The sequence below is a fragment of the Papio anubis genome, chromosome 3 (genome assembly GCF_008728515.1).
Source record: "Papio anubis isolate 15944 chromosome 3, Panubis1.0, whole genome shotgun sequence".
Classification (NCBI taxonomy): domain Eukaryota; kingdom Metazoa; phylum Chordata; class Mammalia; order Primates; family Cercopithecidae; genus Papio; species Papio anubis.
The window spans coordinates 20758141-20780233 of NC_044978.1; the positions used below are offsets into that span (position 1 = coordinate 20758141).

A 22093-nucleotide genomic window follows, 5' to 3' on the forward strand; every position below is an offset into this window, starting at 1 on the left:
GCCTGGCCAGTTTGGTGAAATCCCGTCTCTACTGAAAATACAAAAATTAGCTGGGCGAGGTGGTGCTCGCCTGTAATCCCAGCTACTAGGGAGGCTGAAGCACAAGAATCGCTTGAACCCAGGAGGCGGAAGTTGCAGTGAGCCTAGATCGCGCCATTGCACTCTAGCCTGGGTGAAAGAGCCAGACTCCATCTCAAAAACAAAACAAAACAAAAAACAGGTTTGGAATGAATGCAAAAAATCTACAAGAGACTGGTCAGTTGTACTATTAAGTTATCGAACAGTTTTATCCTGCCTCTCTCTTCCATTTTATATATTTAAGTCACTTTTAATTTATGGGGGTATGGAGGACAGACATACTCTGGACATGGAGAAATTAAAAGCAAGCCAGACTGTGGGTCCACAGGCTCTGCGGCAGAGAGTAAGTGTTGGTGCAATTGGCAGGTTAGAGACACACGGGAAGAAGGGAAGAGGATGTAACTGAGACAAAGACAAGGAGGGAGACTGTAGGAAGCTGTGCATGTGCTGCTGGCCTGGGAGACGGCACCCACTGACCTCCTCTGGCCTCTCAGTCACACTTGGGCCAGATTAATTCATTCAGCAAACTTTTCTTGCCTGTCCATGGAATGCCAGGTACTGAGCTAGTGTTCACGGACACATGCTAAGCAGCAGTAAAAAGTGCTTATTTTGTATAATACTCAGCTACTTACTACCTAGCTAAAACTAGGACAGCATATTAGAAAGGACAGATTTAGGCCGGGCGAGGTGGCTTACGCCTGTAATCCTAGCATTTTGGGAGCCTGAGGCGGGCGGACCACCTGGGGTCAGGAGCTCAAACCAGCCTTACCAACATGGAGAAACCTTGTCTCTACTGAAAATACAAAAATTAGCCAGGTGTGGTGGTGCATGCCTGTAATCCCAGCTACTCAGGAGGCTGAGGCAGGAGAATCGCTTGAACCTGGGAGGCGGAGGTTGTGGTGAACCAAGATTGCACCATTGCACTCCAGCCTGGGCAACAAGAGCGAAACTCCGTCTCAAAAGGAAAAAAAAGAAAAGAAATGACAGACTTAGAAATTACGTGAGTGAGAAAAGGAGACTGATTTTCCCGACAGTATACTGCATTTTTCCAGGCTTTTCAAACAGGTTTGCAATGTGAATAATCGTTATCTTTTAAGAGGACTTCTATGAGGGATTTTAGTAGTGTAGGCCTGGACATACCGTATGAAAAACAAACCATTTTAGAGTCAGGGAAATGTTTCCCTCTTATCTTTTAAATCCTTGGTGGAGAGTAGGGACTGAAGGGAGAGCATTCACTCGTTCCAGGAGCCAGGTTGCAGAAGAAAGGCCTTTCACGCAGGAGCGGGAGGGCTGAGGCCTCGAGAGCTAAGCCCACACTTGGTCTGGCAGATGACTTACATTTCAGGACCTAGGCCAATGAAGTTTCCTGGCTATATGTTAAGACAAAACTTTCCCTGCTTAAAGTCAGATCTTTCATTTCTTAGTATTGAGTACAAGGGAGGATTAAAGGAGTTTATTGCTTTAAAAATTAAGGAAATACCTGAAAAACTGGATAGGAGTTTATTCATTGTATTTTATGACACCAAAGATTAGCAAATGCATTTGTAAGTATACATAATAAAACAGAATAAATATAGCCTGGCATCTGTTTTAATGGAGGTAGCTTGGGGGTGAGAAGAGGGAATGGGGAAGAGAAGCTGGGGGCCGGCTCTGAATTCTTTATGGGCCCCCTGATGCAGCCAGACACATGTGGTATGAATCTCAATAGTGCCAGTTAGTTTTTCTCTCCACGGGTGTTTTTTGCTTTAAAAATGGGGATAATAATACCTGTAATGAGATTTCTTGTAAAGTTTAAGTGAGGTTATAAATGTGAAAGTCTAATGTCAAACCTGGCTATCAAGAATTTAAATTTCCTTTCACTTTCCATCGATGTGAAAACGATAAAACGTGAATATTAAGCATGGTTTGGATTGAAAATCTTCTCCGGGTCTCAAAATCTAGTCGATAATTCAATTCAGACTTTAAAAAGCAGACATTCAGTTCTCTCCAGATTTGTGAATGAATGCATTGTTACTACAGAAGTTGAAGTGCCAAAATATACACTGTGTCTTCCTTTCTCCTTTTTCTTCGGCAGCGAAGTCAGCCAGAGCATTCTAGAGATCACCTTAAAAACGTATCCCTCTTCTCCTACTGGAGTTTATACAATGACAAAAATCGGATCGGGCTTCTTCAAAAAGCAAACAACAAAACATCCCAACACATAACATAACTCTGAGTCTTTAAAAGAAAGCCGGTGCTTGCACCAGGGGCGTGCAGATGTCTGGAACCCTTTACAATCAACTCCCTAAGGGGCAGCTTATCTCTTCCTCTGATGCTATCAGTTTGCCAAGGAAAGTTAAAGACAAAAGTCAACTGTTGTACCCAGTTGGAATGTGAACATGTGTGAGAACTTGAAATACACTAAGACTAATTTATGTTCCGATGGGAGTGGCTCTCATGGTAAGGACTGAATCAGTATATCCTACTTTAATGAAAAAAATTCTCACAGCCTGCAGGAAGAGCTGCAAAATAGCCCCCTCTCATCTTTACTGACTCTAATTAGCGCTCTTGTGTTGCATTTTAGGGAAAGTTCATTTGTCTCTGCAGTGGACTTCAAAGTTAATCATACTACAAAACTGTAGAGAATGAACATCTTGAAATTATTTCTGAAATAAGAGCTCCGAGTAGCCTTTGAGATTGGTAAAGTCTAGAAATAAAGTATACTTAAAAAGCTGCATCTGATTATGTTGCAAAAGACCGATTTAGGATCATTATTCGGTGTGAAATACATTTTGCCAATGTAAGCCTTTCCTTTCAACTGTTTAAGGCATAGAATACTAGTACATTCTACATTTAGGGTTTGAATTCTACCAGTTTTAGAGCTCAGAATTCAAATTAGGATAGTTCTAAGTTTGACAATTATCCTCCTTTTGCTTTTAATAGCGTCTCCCTTCATGTACTGAGTGTGCCTACATTTTCCTCGAATTGTTTTCTCATCAGGGGTGGTGTGAGAAGCCTTCTTTTGGGAGAAAAACCACAGACCACCACCAACTAGATCTGTGTCTAAGATGTCCAGTGTATCCGGCACACTCTCTGGGCTGACAGGCACTGAACAATGGCTCTTGCTCAATAGGCCTGGTTTCCAGTCACTGACAGCAACGATTAGTACCTTCAGTCTCTAAATTACACAAATTTACAGCTTTGATTTTTAGTCTTAGAAGCCATCAAGGACAGGCCCCAAGACAAAACAAAGTGGTTGGCTCCCATCTGCTGAGTAAGCAGAAGGGACAGTGGAGTTCCTCTCAGTTTGGTTCACTTTCACTTTGCCCAGGGGTGGGGTGGGGTGGGGTGGGGGGGGATGGGCGGGGGGGGGGGGGGGGGGGGGGGGGGGGGGGTAGGGTTGCCGGAGGAGGCTTACTCATTCCTTAGTCACCACCTGAGGGCCACTCTCCAGGAATTTAGCCGCCCTGGGTTTAGTTTTCTTAGAGTTATCAATGAGTAGATTAGGCTAAATTCTGGCTCTAAAATTGAGTAACTATTACAGGGAAGTGAAAAATAATTCTGAATAACACTGATTGGGAAATAGAGTGTCAGAATTAGTTCTACAGCTAATTAGTTCTCTCTTCATATGCCTGGGACTTAGTTTCTTCCTTTTTTCACAAAAGGAATATTCATTGTGAGAAATTAAAGTATCAGAAAGTATAAAAGAGTATAACTAGATTATTTGTAATACAAAGGATAAGTGCTTGAGGTGATGGACACCCCATTTACCCTGATGTGATTATAACGCATTGCATGTCCATATCCAAATAGCTCATGTACCCATACACACCTACTATATACCCACAAAAACTAAAGATAAAATATTAATTAAAAAATAAAGTGAAAGTAGTACGATAATAAAGTAAATGTAAAGAATTTCCCCCATAACCACCAATCCTCATACAATTCCACTCCACAGGGCAAAACACCAATAATATTTTGGTGCTATCTTTCCAGAACCTTTACTATACAAATATAAATACTTATAACACCCATATGTTTACATGTTTGGGTTTTTGTTCACAAAAGTTGGATCAAGCATAAGCACATTCTCCCTCAGTGATCTTTTATCTTTCAACGACATCCCATGGGTATCCTTCCATGTTGGCACATGAAGATTTATTTCATGCTTATGAATGCCTCATAGTATTCCAAAGTTCAAACCATTCTTTATTAATGATAGACATGCTCTCTTCAAGTACTCATTAGGACAAATAGTGTAGCAATAAAGCTTCCTGTACAACTAACTTGTACTGTATACTTGTTTCAAGTTTTCTGTGGGAAACATGTCTAGAAATGAGATTATTGGGTCAAAGGATATGTGAATTTGACATTTTAATGGGTATAAATTGCCCTCAAAACAGTTCTTAGGACTTTATCTGGAAACAGAGGAAAGAGTAGATGATCTTTTTCTTTATTCACCTGAGCTTCCAATTCAATTAAGAAGCCTTAAAAGCTGGAATGGAAGATGGGAGCAGCTCTGAACTCCAGTCCCCTTTCAACCAGTCCACTAATTTCAAGCCTTTTCTTTTTTAGCAAGTATCAAAACTCTCTGTTTTACTTTGGTCTTAACACTGTCAAATTAACATTTTTTCATGCAGGGTAATATTGCTAACCATAAATGAATTGCTTATTTCTAGTAGTGGGTAAGAAATGGATGTCCTGGTACCTGCTGGATGCCATGGACATGTACCCAGTGATGGTGATGCTGACACCACCGGTGTGGGCACCATACCCACACTTTGAGAGCCTCGGCTTTTCAGAAAGCCCTTTAATTCTTTGGAATAAGCCTGTAGTTAAAGGACTCCTATCTTCCTCTGGGTAGACTGTGATTTACATGTATTTGAATGGTAATCAGTCACCTTAATTAATATAGCTTTTCTGTTACATCTCACTACCATGACATGCAGGCTCTTTAACAGGTCACCTGTAAAGAGGAAACTGCAAAATTCCACATGGGCTTCCTGGAGTTCCTCTTACAGACCATACCTACACTCCCTCGCATAACGAGTGTTTAAAATTCATTTAAGGCAACTGCAAATAATTCCATGCCTTGCTCATCTTATAAAGGGAACTCTTTGTTGACCAGATGTTTATTAGTGTTGAAATTGATTCCTTATATGTTATTTAAGGTGTTAGATTAACATTAATCACCAAGTACCTATAGCTGCTTAAACTACCCATATCAAACGGACATATTTAACTCTCAGTTATCCAAGTTATAAAAGGAAACATGAGAAAACTTGAGACTTCTCCTTGACCGTATGTAGTGGATCTGTATAACACTTCCAATCTACTTTCTGTTCTAGATCTTTTACATAAGAATGAAAATAGTAAAGAGTGCAGTAGGTGTAGGGTTGAGCAAATGGACAACTTAATACTTATAAACGCATGGTTGAATGCCTATTAGAGAAGAGGACTTGGTAATGAAATGACATTCAGTAAGGGACAGAAGAGTAGGAAAAAGAGGTATCCTAGAACAGCTACTTACTATCTCAGATTATTGCAAGAGGAAGCCTCACTGATTGAGACCACATTAATTTGAAATCTGTGATACCTCTGAGATTTTCACTAACAACTAAAAAGGGGGCTTGTCAAATAAATCAGTGGTATAACAATTGGCAAAAGTGCTGCTTAAGACAAACGACTTTCAAGCCCTTGGGAAGCATTTGTTACCTTATTATTTAAAACCGTGGCTTTACTTCCTACCAGTACTTTCTTAGTCTTGACTAGCTGAGTTCTTTGTATGAATAAATCTTCTTTTTTACAAAATGTTTTATGATTTAGGAGTCTCATAAACTCTAACAACCTGTCACGTGAGTACAGTGGTCCCTCAGTATTTGAGGGGGACTGGTTCCAGGAACCCTTTGGATACCAAAATCCACAGATGCTCAAGTCCCTGATTTAAAAAAAATGTCCTACCATTTGCACATAACCTACATACATCCTCCTGTATACTTTAAATCATCTCTAGATTACTTATAATACCTAATACAATGTAAAGGCTATATAAATAGCTGTCATGCTATACTGCTTTTTTACTCATATTATTTCTATTGTTGTATTATTGTTTTTGTTTTTCCAAATATTTTTGATCTGTGGTTGGTTAAATCCATGAATGTGGAACCCAGGGATCCAGAGGGCCGACTATTATCTAAGACAGAAGATGCTACTGGAAAAGAAGAAAGGTGTTAGCCAGGGTCCTAAAATTCTTTAAAGGATCTAGAATGATTTCTCCAATGATCTAGATTTCTCCAAGGACAGGTAGGAAATACTTCGATCAATGTATGACTGTATCCCTTGATAGAAAGCACATTTTCATGTTTTCCATGGCACTTTGGGTGTGGCAAGCAAGGTCTTCCACAGCTGGTAGAGCCTCCCTCACCTCCTCACTCCGGTGCCTCTCCAGCCACACCAGTCACCTGCCATCCTCCAGACACACACCCCTCCCCCTCCAGCTTCTCTACCCAGCTTCAGCCTTCTGTCAAACTCTCCACTCTCAGGTCTTGGTTCTCTCCTGAAACTTCTCCTTACTCCCCCAGGCAGAGCTGGTCAGTCCCTCCTCCGAGGACACTGAATCTGTTTCACCCACAGAATGAATCAATTCATTCTGCATCCGGGCCCCTCCCTTCCAAGCCTAACCCGTGATGGCCTGGTCAGTGTCCTACTTACTCGGCAGAACGCTGAGCACAGAACTAACTCAGGACATGTCTGCTGAATAAATGATACTGGATGTGTCTGCTAGCTTTTTATAGCATTTGGAAAGACTTTCAAGCATGTCTTAATAACTTTTTAATATTTGGAGTTCATCCTTTATTAGGAAGTTGGCGGGGAAGATACACTGTGGGATGCCATAGTCCAATTTCCTGTTGCACAACTTTTTTTCACCTCATATATTCTAATAAATCTCAGATAAAATTAGAATACCACAGAAATCATAGGGTCTTGCGCTGATGGCAGTTTTTGAGGAGCGACTGGGACTTGGAGAGAGAAAAGTTCAGTGTTAGAAAAGCTCTGAGCTGCTCAACCATTCTGAAATCCACAAATTCTTGAAATTCTCAAGGCTTGTGGGATTCCCCACTTCTCTGTGTGCATAGATGTGTATTAACAAGGATAAACAGTGATCTCACAGGACTGTTGAGAATTAATACAGAATGTAGATAAAACGCTTTGTAAATAACCAGCATCACTGAATATGTATCGGCTAAATGGGTAAAGCAGTTCGCTTGGACTTGGGTAGAAAAAGGCCAGTCAAGTGTAGTCTTTACTTCTAGGCACACTCGATCATGGTTTTTAATTTTTTACAGGTTATAGTTTTCTAGAAAAATTGCACCCAAATAAAAACAAACAAAAAACAAACTGTCAAAGCTCTTTGAGTTGCACAACCAGATAGATGACTTTCCTCCTAAGCAGGGATTCACAGTAGACAGACAGCCTAACAGCATCCTTGTTAACGCGTGAGGGAAGGGCGTCCACATCTTCCTCCTCTAGTTTGCTAAAATTCAAGGTTACCGACTCCTTTTCACTTTCGCTAAAGTTCTTACTAGATGTGCTATAAAGCTGTAATTACTCTTGAGGCACCCATGAATAAGAGAGGTGCCCATGCTTTGGCGAGGTGTGGTAAATTTGGCAGGGATGTTCAATTTCCGTAACATTGTTTCCATCCCAGGAAATGTCTCAGGTGGCTTGGTATGGGTGAGCTGCTGCCAGGTTTTCGGGCATGGGCTTGCCACCCTTGGCTGACATCATTTGACTGGATTCTTTACTCTGCTTGCCCCACAGAAGCCTTTGCATTCAAGTAGTCTCCATTTCTTCAAACACCCCATGAGATCACCACCATGCCTACGTCTCCAAAAAGCCTAATATGGAAAGCCTCTAGTGCATGTGTGGACTCTCCTTGCCTATGAAAATAGCAAGAGCATTTACTACTATGCAAATCAAAACCACAATGGGAAAACTTTGATTGTAGCATTGTTATTAATTGGGATAATGGGCTGCAACTATGACTGCGGCATTGTATCAACAGAATTCTTATATTACATATGTGCTACACTGAATTTGTTTATCCTGATGCCCAAGAACTCTCTGAAATCATTAAATGTCAAATGTAAATTTAAAATGCTCTTTTTTAACTAGGTAAACTTTCCTAACTTGAGCTAAACGAAGAACATAAGCTGCTGACCAGGTGGAACCTGTGATTTTGCAAGCCAAACTTTCTTCTGTTTCCCTGGTCTAGAGGTTGTACCAATTCATTAATCATCCCATATTTCCCAAATTAGAGTATATCCAGTGGGTATTATCTCCTGAAATATAAATTAGCATAAACATTTCCAAGAAGTTTGCAGGGAAGTCTTTTATGTTCTGTGGCCCAATAATGGCATACCTTCCTGCATTTAGAATTCCTTTCTGACAAAACCACAGTAATTATGCTTAAAAGCTGGTTAGGTTAGGTGGCACTATGTATTTCCCTGGCCTTCGTACACCATGACATATACACAGCTACACATTTGTGGGACCCCCGTCTATCATCATTTTTTGGGTAATGAGTACTTGGGATTTTTGAGAAGCTTTTATTTCTAATGTAGTTTTACTGATCATGCACAGGCTTATAATTTGAACTAGAATGTGGCACTTACTGATGTCTGAGATTCATCTTTTTATTTCTCCAAAACTAGGGAATCATATTCCATAAAGTCATCAACTTAAATGTTTTAACCAAATACTCCAAGAGAGCATGGAGAGAAGATGGAGCAGACAGAGAGAGAATTGGATGGGAATGCCTTTTAAGTACCTCCTTACATGGCAGGGACAGCAAGGCTGAGAAGAAAAGTGGCACTTCTCTCCTCTAGTCTTTTTAAGAGAAGACTCAAGGCAAGGTTGTCTGGGGAAAGGCCGCTGGCTGTGAATGGCCTGAATGAGAGCTACCAGCCCATCAGAAGATAGACTTAGAGTGACAGCCATTTTCTCAGCCAGTTCAGAAAATAAAAGAAAGTATCACAAAGCAAGAGGCCTGCAAGTCCCAGACACATTTCTACACTTGAGTCCATCATTAACTCATGATATCTACACCAGGATGCAGATTTCTGGATGGCCACGGAAAACACCAGGTGTCTGTTAAGTTTGCCAGAAGATGACCCATATGTTCAGTCAGATCCTGTGATTTCATAAGAGTTTCACCTTTAATCAGACTGCCGTGAGCTGGAATGTCATGTTTTCCCGGTTTGTAATTTCAATTGAATGCCCATCACCAGTAAATGTGAAGTCGTTTTTCTTTTTTTAACTTTGAAGAGTGTAGCAAAAGGGAGGCTGTATCTGAAACCAAACCTAAAAGCACGGTGAATGAAAGGAGGAGCAGATTACCTCAAGGTGAGAAGAAAATCCAAAAGCCACATATAAAGAGGGAAGTCAGACCCGGGATTCAGAGCAGAGCAACTGCACAGCCAAGCTTTGTGGCAAGATATTCAGTCTCTATCACATTCCCTGCTAACTCTTCAAATCACAGTATTAACAGTGGAAGTGGATTGCTCTGTAAATGCTACATGCTTGCTTTACTTTTCACATAATAAACCAACAATTGTTGGACTACATAGGATAGGCAATCTTTCACCATCAGAGTAATTCTGAAATATATCCTAGAGATTTCAGTAGACTGCGATGGTGACAGGAAACAATGGGAGCCAAATGACATTGGGCAAACATTCAGGAGTCCACGGTGACTATTCTTTCATTTTCAGATTTGCATTTAACTTAATAAGTAGACAAAAATCAAAATAAACACATAGGAAAACTGAGCTCCAAGCAGAATTGTAGAGGCTACCTGGAGCTTACCCAGGAGCTCAGACATTACAGAGCCACAGAAGGAGCAGACAGATGGTGCCTAGAACACAGCGACTGTCACTCCGTGGCTGAAGTGTCTACTCAACACCTCCGCTGCATTTTCTCCTCAACTGCCAGCCCAGGGCAGCTGGCCAAGTTGTAGAAACTGCCACTGTGTGATTCCCTCAGTAACCCAACCGCACTTTTCCATTGGAATTGCTTTCCCAAATAAACGGGTCTTCAGGATTTTAAGCATTTACCCTTAAAAACTTTCCTCCTGAACATGCAGTCAGTGTTCTCAATTTGACTTTGCCAGATTTGCCATCTGTGCTTAAGCTTTTGGAAAATTCTGCAGTTGCCCTTGCTGCACATTTTCAAGTGGTAACATCACTCCGCATCTCAAAGGATGCTTGCTGTGCTGAAACGAAAAACACAGTTGGCCTCAGGAGATCCAGATCCAACAACTCACCTTGGGAAAGTCCCAACCTTTTTACATGTTAATTCTTAAAAATTTGTATAGTGGGGCACGGTGGCTCACACCTGTAATCTCAGCACTTTGGGAGGCGGAGGCGGGAGGATCATGAGGTCAGGAGTTCAAGACCAGCCTGACCAACATGGTGAAACCCCATCTCTACTAAAAATACAAAAATTAGCCAGGCATGGTGACACACACCTGTAATCCCAGCTACTCAAGAGTCTGAGGCAGAAGAATTGCTTGAACCTGGGAGGCAGAGGTTGCAGTGAGCCAAGATTATGCCATTGCACTCCAGCCTGGGTGACAGAGCGAAACTTGGTCTCAAAAAAAAAATCTGTATAGTGGAGGTGAGGAGGTAAGGATATCTACCGTACCCAACTCCCCTACTGAACAGCAGCAAATGTCCTGGTATTTTTAAGTGAATGGAACTTGACCCTCCCATACAGCACTGCCTTTCACATATCTCGACCTTGATATGTTTTCATGAATCTAAATTTAGGCTTTAAAAAGTCTCTCAACATAAAATCATTCCACATAAGATTTTTAGGTGAGTTGTCAGACTATGTTGTTCATTTGTACCCTGAGTCAAAGAAGTTGATCTGGGTAAAGGTCTGGTAGCTTCACAGCTCTGGTCGTTTCACTAGGCATCCACCACGCTGCTGAGTAGCTCTGGAAAAGCGGGAGATGAACTCATATGACAATGGTATACTTTTCCACGTTTGCAAACTGACAACTCGTGGTGGTTGTGTAGAAACAAGGGCCAAGGAATCATGAACTTGGACAGCTGCCTTCTTAGCCCTAGCTGATTTCGTCTGCCCTTCAAAGATATTTGCAAGTTCTTGTGTATCACTCTCTCTTGCAAATAAAAGCTTCTCCCTGGAGAGGCGAGCTCCTTATCGCTTGTTCCTGGGTATCTTACAGTCACTTGCCAGGACAGATTTATAGTTGCTGGTGTGGACAGTATGTACTCAAACGTTCTCTGTTACATAACAAAATGGTGCAATGTGAGAGAAGTATGGAATACATTTGGATTCATTTTGTCTCTTAATAGAGCCAAAAATAGATTTTTTTAAAAATCTACATCTTCCACACAAATACATCCATTTATAGTTATGAAGATAAATGGAAAATGAGGCTTTACCAAGAAAAACCACAAGTTTTTCTAACTCCAGTTTTGAATAAATCTATTTGTGGTTTTACTGGAATATGCTTTATTTACTTCAATATTCTGTCCCTGGGCAGATTTTGCAAATAGCAGAGCCTAGTCAAATGACAGGATCTTTTTTTTTTTTTTTTTTTTTGAGACGGAGTCTTGCTCTGTGCGAATGACAGGATCTTTAATCAACCTTGAAACACCGAGAGCCCACTTTTCTCACTTTATGCTCTCTTTGCGGGCAAAGTCATCCTCTCCCAAGGCTTTAATTACCATCTGTGGTGATAATTCCCAAATCATGGTCTCCCACTCAGATCTCCTCCCAGAATGGCAGCCTAGGTATATAACTGTGTCCTGGACATCTCCACTTGGAATGTCCAAAACTAAACTCTCCTTACCTCTGTAAACGGCGGCTCTATCTACCCAGGGTCTGGTAGAGCCCTGGGAGTAACCTCTGATGTATGCCCCTCCCTCACCCCTCCCATTCCACCAACACCACGTGCAGTCAATTCCCTCTCCTAACTAGCCTTGGAATCCACCTGCTTCATCAGTTCCTTTGCCACTCACTCAGCTGAGATCACCAATATTTATTTCCCGTGGTATTCTAACTGCAAGTGGTTTTCCCATTTCGCACTGACTACCTACCGAGCGCCCACAACAGTGTGCCAGCCAAGAAGGAGTCATGAAACAGATGTAGAAGGCTTCTTCACCGCCCCCAACAGGGGCACCATATGATGGGAATGAGGCTTGACTTAGGTGGTCCCCATTCAATATTACAAAAGAGTATACAATTAAGAATTTTTAGGCCAGGCACGGTGGCTCACGCCTGTAATCCCAGCACCTTGGGAGGCCAAGGTGGGCAGATCACGAGGCCAGGAGATTGAGACCATCCTGGCTAACATGGTGAAACCCCATCTCTGCTAAAAATACAAAAAATTAGCCGGGCGTGGTGGCGGGCGCCTGTAGTCCCAGCTACTCGGGAGGCTGAGGCAGGAGAATGGTGTGAACCCAGGAGGCGGAGCTTGCAGTGAGCCAAGGTTGCGCCATTGCACTCCAGCCCGGGTGACAGAGAAAGACTCTGTCTCAAAAAAAAAAAATTTTTTTTTTAGCCAGTCGCAGTGGCTCACGCCTATAATGCCAGCACTTTGGGAGGCTGAGGAGGGCAGATCACTTGAGCTCAAGAGTTGAAGATCAGCCTGAGCAACATGGCAAGACCTCATCTCTATTAAAAATACAAAAAATTAGCCGGGCATGGTGGCGCATGCCTGTAGTCCCAGCTATTTGGGAGGCTGAGGTGGGAGGATCGCTTGAGCCCAGGAAGTCAGGGCTGCAGCGAGCCATGATCATGCCACTGCACTCCAGCCTGGGTAAGGCAGTGAGTCCCTCTCTCAAAAGTAAATAAATAAATAAATAAATCTTTCTTAGTCTAAAACTTAATCCGTTATAGGAATGAGATTAACTCAGTGAAGTAATTAACAGTAATTGCTGTTTTGGGAACTGTGAACATCAGAGCATTTCAGAGAAGGGAGAGAACAATGTGACAACTAGGACGAAAAGTTTAAATGAAATTTCTGGACAAGTGTGTAGTTTTCCTATCGCAGTCACTCAACAAGCATTAAACATACACGTAGTAAGTGCAGGACTCTGCTCCAAGTAAATGACACAGCAAAAAAAGGAGTTAGAAGATAATCTCTCTCCTCAAGGAGTGAACTAGAGAATTCTGATCTACAATATACTGTGGAAGGACGTTAATAGTCAGAATTTGACCATGGGCAGATCCTGAGTGTACACTTCACCAGCTAACTTCAGGCTCCCTTTCTGCCAGGTGACTGTTTCACATGTCTCTCCTCAAACTGCACCCGCCGCCCCACACTCCCTCCACGACCCTCGCTCCCCATTCCACTGAGAAAACTGAAGAAACAGAACTTCCACGAGCTTCCATTGCTCCTTCTACCCAGCCCTCATCTGTACCCCCAGATTCCGCCTGTTTTCCGGCAATACAGGAGAATCAGCTCTGCGCTCTTGGTTAAGGTCAAGCCCTCTGCTTGTGCACCAAACCCCAGCCGCTCTAGGACATCCCTCCAGCAACTGTCCTTATCTTTCCTGACCATGGGATAGAAAAGGTCAAGCCCTTCACCAGTCATTCTTGGATACCTCCCCAGTCACTTGCTGCAGTAGAAGCAGTGACTGATGAGGGTGACATGTACTCAACATTTGGTGTTAAACATAAAATGGGTTGCTGCGAGAAACAATAGCGCATGTACTCCTGGACTGATGATTTTGTTGACTCACAGCCACCCTTCAGCCCGTATTCTCTATTTCCCTGAATCGCGACCCCAACCTGGCATTCCTCATGCTCCCTACATCTATTTTTCCGCATAGCACGTAACTTCATCTGAGGCGCTAGCTGTTTAGTTTGTTTTGCTTATGGTTTGTCTCTTTCCACTGGCATATAAGCTCCACAAGGGCAAAGATTTCGGCATATTTGTCCATTTCATTCACTGCTTTACTCCCAGAGTCTAACACAGAGGCTGGGCCACAGGACTTGCTCCAAAAATATTTGTTGAATTAATGAGGTCCCAGACTTGCCATTTCTGATCTGTGTGATCTTGACAAATTATTCTCTTAAAATCTCACTTTCATCATTTCTAAGATGGGAGTGCTGACAGTACTCACTACGTGGGATTGTGGTGAGGATTGAATGACATAAAATGTGTTCAACATTTTAGCACATTTTCTGGTTTGAAGTACTCAACAAACAGTATCTATTCTATGATTAATTTGAATTTTATATTCATTAGCATCCAGGTTTACCTTGAGTCTATTCAGTTACTGATAGGTGCTGGTTTGGGCATTCAATAGACTGGCATGAAAAAGAAAAATAAGATGTCTACATATGTGCTTTCCTTCTATTACTGAAGACTATTTAAAATCTAACCTTCACTTAAAAAGTACTGAACATACAACTAAGTAACGTTAATGTCTAGGTCTAGGTTACTAGGTTCTCAGTAAAAATGATGTTTAGTAAGGAAATGATGTCAGTCAGCCTGTAGCTCATATTGATAAGCCATCCAGAATTGGTCCCATAGGTGATGACATCTAGACCTCACTTCTTCCGCTACCTGTGCCCTCTTCCTCCTCCTCTCTTTCCTCTCTGTTGCCACAAAGCCAGCTACTGCCAGGATCCCCCCTCCCCATCGCTCTGCAGTCCAGGGTGGGGTCTCTGTTAGCATAAGGAAGTATCAAAGGAAATGTATCTCTGTGTACCTTTATTTTCCCTCCAGGGCTTAAATGGAAAAAGAGAGAAGGTGGAGTCCCTTTTGCCATTGTAACTGGAACTAAAAACCTTAAAAAACTCAAGTTGGAGCTCTGAGTGCATTTTCCCACAAAAACCATGTTATATATAGTGGCTTGGTTCTATGGTACTATTAATAAGACAGAATACTTCAGCTATGATTTCTGGGCTGGCCTGGGAAACTAACCACTAAATGTGACATAGTTTCAGTGAAAAAGCGTGTTCAGGGTTCCCAGCAGTGAGTTTTTATAAACTCACAATCAGAACACAACCCATCTGAAAGCTGAGGGCCGCCTACTTCACAGTAAGTTTGACAGCCTCACGAAGGCATCCGAATGTCATAGACGGTAACACCAAGCTTAAGAGTCTCCTGCGCGGCGCTTCAGCAGTACTTCATTTGTTTGCCTGATCTCGGTTCTCTAATGTGGCGGGCCTACCTCACACCATTTTGTGAGAACGGAAGCACCTGGTTAGTAATGACTATTCAACAAAGGTTGGCTCTCTTCTCTCCCCTTCACTGGTGAAATTTCAGTGTCTGTACCTTTTACTTGGTTTCGTATGAATCTTATGAATTTTTCTTATGAATCTATTTTTAACACTTCTATATAAAAAAAAATACAAAGCTTTTGCCAGTAGAAACCAGAAAATGGTTATTGCTCATTTCTTCTGGCTGACACACCTTGTCTGCAAATGGCAGCTTCTCCCACAGCAGGAAATCTTTTCCATCAAATAAGCCATTACGCCTTCCAACAGTCTCTGCCAAACTGAAAATCACCATCTTGACTTACCATAGCGGCGGAGCTTTGGCAGTTGCGCTAACACGCATTGAGCACGGAGACTCGGCACTGACATTAGCTAACCATCCCACATTTCCAGCTTGTTTCCTCGGAGTCATTATCCAAAATACACAAGGAAGAGAGGCTCACCTAACTGGAATGGCTTATGTTACCAATTACGGCCAACCCTAAAGCACATAACCAGTAAGGCAGCTAAGATTAACTGTGCAGGAAGAAATCTATGCCCTAAGTAGCCCATGGAGTTGGGCAAAGAACTGTATCTGCCACCAGTTTCAAAATGCTCTTTCTCCTTCCCTGACACCTCAGGCTCTCCTTATTTCATTTTATCTCCATGTCTTTTCTATAAGAATGGGCCACTGTTTTCTATTCATTAAAAGTCTTCAAGCCAGGCACAGTGGCCCATGCCTGTAATCCCAGCTACTTGAGAGGCTGAGGCACGAGAATCGATCGCTTGAACTTGGGAGGCAGAGGCTGCAGTGAACCCAGATCACACCACTGCACTCCAGCCTGGGTGACAGAGCGAGACTATGTCTCAAAAAAAACAACAAAACAAACAAAAGACTCTTTGGATGAAACATTTCTCATCTACCATCTCTAATTCTTTATCCTCTCTTAAAATTTGATAACAGACCTTCCCTGTTTTCTTTAAAAAAAAAAAAAAAAATCCCTCAAATTAGTGCAATCTCAGAGATCTAGGGCTAAAACCTGGAAGACAGAACTAAGAAGAAATGAGTGTCTCAGTTTCCTCTCTGTACGGCCCTGGAACAAATCTTCACCTTCTCTGCATCTTTCTCTCAAATCTGGTCGAGTTCCAATTCTTGTATTGTATCTTAAAAGAACATTGCTGGAATGAGTCAATATGTATATAGTACCAGGAGCACTTTCAAAGAACACTTTAGTGCTCTTTTAATGTATTATTTTAAAAAAGTATATGGTTAGTGTGTACTTTTCCCATTTACTTGAAGAAGATTATTTGGCAAGATACTGAAAGGGAGGCAATTTTTGAAGCATAGTGAATTGTGATTACTCAGTGTTTCTCTGGATCTCCTGAAATAAGTGCTGAAAAAGTACCATACGTTTTGATACAAAATTGTTTAAGTGGAAAATATGCACAAAAGAAAATGTCGAATACATCTTTTTATAGTTCCCAATTATTGTGAAAGAAATCTGGAAAGGGGGGAAATCAACAATTGTTTGGACAATTAAGAACTGTTGGAACACGCTAATAATTTCCCCTTGAAATAATGACTTTAGCACCTTGAGCAGTATGGACTCCCTGAACATTGCCAGGAAATGCTTTATATGTTTCAGGAATAATTAGTTGCTTCAAATTTAACAGAGTCAAAAGTTTACTGTAACCTAGGGAAAATAATATTTTGGAAAAATGCAACTACCCTCAAAGGTAGTCTAAATAATATAGCTCATGAGCAAAGTTTTAAAGGCTTAAGACAATAGAGTAAAATTCTGAAGATCAAGTACAATGCAAGGTGGTGACATTTAATTTTTGTTTGTTTTTGTTTGTTTTGAGATGGAGTCTCGCTCTGACACCCAGGCTGGAGTGCAGTGGTGTAATCTTAGTTCACTGCAACCTCCACCTGCTGGGTTCAAGTGATTCTCCTGCCTCAGCCTCCTGAGTAGCTGGGATTATAGGCACACACCTATAATCCTGGCACACGTGCCTGGCTAATTTTTGTATTTTTAGTGGAGACGAGGTTTCCCCACGCTGGTCAGGCTGGTCTCGAACTCCTGACCTCGTGATCCGCCCACCTCGGCCTCCCAAAGTGCTGGGATTACAGGTGTGAGCCACCATGCCCAGCCTATTGTTACCTTTAAAAGTATTAAAAGTCAACTGAAAACTATCTAGAGCTCATAAGGATCTACTGAAGCAATACCAAGGCTGCTATGAGTAGGACATCTGTTTATTGTTTACTAAGTCAATGGTCCTCACCTGGGACAGGCTGGGCCTGTAGTTACTACATTATTTAAAGCAGGTGAGCTACCATGCCATCCCAGCTATCAGAATTTTATGATTCATGAATTCCAACAATCACAATAAAAATAAAGCTACATTATTTCCAACCATCCCCCATGCTCCTCACACAGGGCACCAAGTTTTCACATAGCCAGAGATGGTTTGGATGTTGGCATATTTTGCTACTTGCTGTACATGCCCAGTTTCTTAATGGATGCAGTCACTGGGAAACCAACCCCACTCCTTTTTCTAAAAACAAAGTACAAGAATCAGTAAAAAAAATAAGTAAAGCTTAGGGATTAGGGGAAAAACCGTTTATTATCTAGCTCTTGTCTATCTCATATGTTTATGCTTCAAGGATGTGCTATTAACTGCCTCTCTCAAGTTATAAATCTTACATTCACACTAAGGCATAGGGGTATATTAGCTGCAAACTATCTCCTATATCCATTGATCTAAACAGACATGGGGAAAATCAAATGAACTCAAACCTCTTATCTAAATCAAAGTCTGCCAAGTCCTAAGGGGGAAAAAATGGTTTCGGGGGGGGGGGGGGGATGTAAAGAAAAAACAAAGCAAGAAAGATGCTATCTTTGTATTGTGAGCTCTAGAAGCAATCCAAACCCAGATTCCTGGCCAGTTCTCTGGCTATCTTTTCCTTAGGTAGTGGGAGTTAAGCAGACATTCCTGACAGGAGCCTGCATAACACAAATCAAGAAACTATCCTCACAGCCAAGGCTGGTGACACCATTCCTTAACCTGGAGGAGGGGAGCTTTTCAAGGCTTATGAACCAGGATCATATTATTCCATGCCTCTGAAACTTGGGTCCGTCCCTCTGTCCTTTTCTCGGGCTAGTTTCTCTGTGATTACACATCAAAATGTAGATTCAGTCATCTCGGGCTCCTAGAGACTCCCAGGTTGATGAACTCCCAGCACACCGGTCCTGGAATTTCGCCTGAAGACCAGTAACGGGGCTCGGTGTGCCCGGGCCTGTTCGGGGCGTGCCGCGCAAGACCCAGCTCCGCAGGGTGGGAAGATGCCCGAGCCCAGGGAGACCCGACTACGACGCCCCCTCTCCTGCCCAGCGCGCCCCCTTCCGTCCCCAGCAAGAGAGCAAAGGTCCCAAGCCTCAATCCGGGCTCAAGCGAGCAAACTCCTTTCTGGAGTCTGGACCACTCACCATTCGAGACAGAGCTGCCCCCAAAAGTTAAAATGAGACAAACGCGCGGGAAGCCCCCAGCCCTGGGGCGGGGCCGGCCCACAGCCCTGCGCTCCAGCTTTGGGAGCGTACCCAGGCCCGGGGAGGGCCAGCCTGGCTGCTCAGGGGACCTTCCCTTTTTGGCTCGGCAGTGGCCTGGAACCCACGCGTGGCCGGTGCGCGCTGCCAGCGCTGCAGCTGAGGTTCGAGTTCGGCCCGCGCCCGGCGTGAACAAAGCAGCGGCCACGGCCTGGGACTGCGGGGACTGAGCCGCGGGCTCCACGCCGCCCCCAGGCCCGGAAGAAACACCGACTGCGGGCCGGGCACAGCACCCGGCCAGGGAAAGGACCCCCGAGTTACGCGCAAACTTTCTTTGAATGGCGCCCAGGTGGGGCGAACCATCCCAAAGAAAGGAGGATGGACTTGAGAAGGGGAGGGCTCGGCTCAGGTCGGGGGGACCCCTCCGTCCCCACCCCCTCCCCGCCAGCTGCCAGGGAATGATGTCATCGCCCCCACGGCCCTCACCCCCGTCTGCCAGCCCCGCTTTCTCTGCCCTCCCACCCTAGGTCTGACCCCTCGGTGAGCGTGGCCAAGATTAAGAGAGGGGCGGGGGTGGTGGGTGCGAGGTGTTCAGAGAAAAGTTAGGAGAGCGAGAGGGATCGTCCGTGGCAGCAGAGCATCTTCTCCCGCCCCGACCCTGCCAAGATGATGCAAACATTCCTATCTGGAGCTCCGCTTTCAGGGTTCTGTGCTCCCGCCGGCCGGGGGAGGGAGAGGGCTCGGGAAGGGACTGGCCGGGTGGAAAGTGCTCTGACGAGTCTCTTGTCCTACCCGCCCCCACCCTGTTCCGAGCCCTCCACCCCCGACTCGCGGCCCACCCTGCACGCTGCCCTCCCTTTAATTCACAAATTTCCTCCACCAGCCTCAGGGCCGACTCCCCGCGCCTACCTCGGCTCTCCCGGCCGCCTCCCGCTGCTGCCCGATTCCGCGTCCGGAGCGAGCGGGAGCTGCAGCGGGCTCCGCGGGCCGGGCGCGGGGCAGGTACCGGGCTTTATACCTCGCCCGCCGGGTGACTCAGGAGGCTCCGAGGCTTCACCGCCGCCCTTCAAAATAAGAGTCCGGCGGCGCCGCCGGGAGAGAGGAGGCGTGGCTCGCAGCTCTCGGACGCGGCCCCCAGGTTAGGGAGGCTTCCCCGCACCCACTCGTAACCTTGTCCCGCCCTTTGCATCTTTCTGGTCGCAGGCCCCTTCCTGGGGCAGCCAGGTTACAAATCGGGTTTTCCTGGAACGATCGAGAAGTGCTAATAACGGGAAAGAATGTAACTTTTTTAGGCCCATAGATATGTTGTCGGCAAGTTAGGATGATTCTCCTCCGGTGTTTGTGTTTTTTCCTTTACAGACTAGAGTGTCCAATAAACCCGACTCCAGGGCAGCGTTTTAGGGGAAAGCAATAGAAACTCACGGTGGAATGGAAGCTGCCCTGAAGGAATGGAACCGCGGGGCTGGGGCTGAGCTGGGGCTGGGGGGAGGGAGAGTCCCAGCTCTGAGGACGGATATTCACGTACAGGGCAAAAATGAGTATGTGACATTAAATCGAAAAGCACAAATCATCATGCAGTATATTTCTTCTCTAAGGAAGAGAAAGGATAATTTTTAGATTTCCATTAATTAGTTTGCTGTGTTCCGTGTAATAACTAAATTCAGGAGTCCTTAGGGTGAGAGGAATAAAGCACTTTGATCCAGCAACATCTGAGGAACCCAGTCCCTATCCTATCCTGTGGTCCTCTCAGGTCATAACCTACTGGAGGTCCTGAGTCACTTGTTTTAACACTCATCTACACAGGAATTTCTGTAGAACTGTTTTCAAAGAGGAACTGGTCTCATTCGTCCCAGAATTAATATTCTATGCAAAATTTGTGACAGATTGTGGGCTTAGCCTTAAATCCAGATCACCAACTTTTCTTTCACCAGATCAGCTAAGGACACCCCGGCTCTGTGTATAATCCTCTGGTAGCCGGTTTGGCACACCATGTCACAACAATTTCCGTCCTCTTTCTGCTTCCAGCGTGTGCTCCTTGGCCACTGGGACCAAACGTTTCACACACAACAAGCTGTCAACAAAATGAATGCATGAATGAGTGAACGAATGGTAATATCCACCATTTACTGAACTTACTGTTGTGCCAGGCTGTTTCAGTAACGTGATCACTCGGTAACGGCCAATAAATGCCAACTAGTTTTGAATAGCCAGTAGACCACTTGTTTAAAGGGGTTAGTACTGTAACTGTATGCTGCCTTCATTACTGATATCTAACGCCAGCATTGCTAGGTTCACTGCCTTCAGCCAGGTAGTCTATTCCTCTCTCAGAAATATCTTTATTGACTTTTAAATGAATAATGCTGTTTGTAAAATATTAATAAACCAAATATTGCTCTTTAAGCAATAAATCAAAATTGAATGTCCCTGTGATTTTACTCCTAGAGATACATTGTTAGCTGCCTAACGTATAGTCCTCCAGGCTTTTGTATGTGTATTTAAACACACACTTAAAATAGCTTAGATCATTGTTTCCATACAATTTTGTAACTTTTTTTTTTTTTGAGACAGGATCTCACTCTGTTGCCCAGGCTGAAGTGCAGTGGTGCAATCATGGCTCACTGCAGTTTTGACCTCCCAGGCTCAAGTGATCCTCCCACCTCAGCCTCCTGAGTAACTAGGGCTACAGGCCCGTGCCATCATACCTAGCTAATTTAAAACATTTTTTTCTCTTCAAGACAAGGTCTTGCTACGTTGCCCAGGCTGGTCTCAAACTCCTGATCTCAAGTGATCCTCCTGCCTTGGCCTCCCAGATGTGACCACCGCACCCAGTATATAATTTTTTTTTTTTTTTGAGACAAATTCTCACTCTGTCACCCAGGCTGGAGTGCAGTGGTGTGATCTCGGTTCACTGCAACCTCTGCCTCCTGGGTTCAAGCGATTCTCCTGCCTCGCCTCCCAAGTAGGTGGGACTACAGGTGCCCGCCACCACACCCAGCTAATTTTTGTATTTTTCGTAGAGACGGGGTTTCACCATGTTGGCGAGGCTGGTCTCGAACTCCTGACCTCAAGTGATCCACCTGCCTTGGCCTCCCAAAGTGCTGGGATTATAGGTGTGACCCACCGTGCCTGGCCTATAACCTATTTTTTTTTTTTAACCTAACAATATACTGACCATAGTCATCTTTCTGGGGATAATACAAAGCATTATTATCTCTTCCATTTTTGAGAGGGTGATAGACCAACAATTC

The 22093-nt window shown here is 43.8% G+C and overlaps 1 protein-coding gene across 14 annotated transcripts in view; it reads right to left on the bottom strand.

The window, feature by feature from the left end:
• PALLD (palladin, cytoskeletal associated protein) overlaps positions 1-22093 on the bottom strand; it is a 431565-nt gene that overhangs the window by 74006 nt on the left and 335466 nt on the right. Inside the window, exon 1 of one of the 14 annotated variants that reach the window (XM_031663998.1) lies at positions 19755-19921. The exons of 12 other annotated variants lie outside the window; for them this stretch is intronic. The gene's annotated coding sequence lies outside the window, so the exon portion shown is untranslated. Of the gene's footprint in view, positions 1-19754; positions 19922-22093 lie in introns of those variants that run through there. One more of the 14 variants, XM_009207839.4, reaches the window with a different exon arrangement.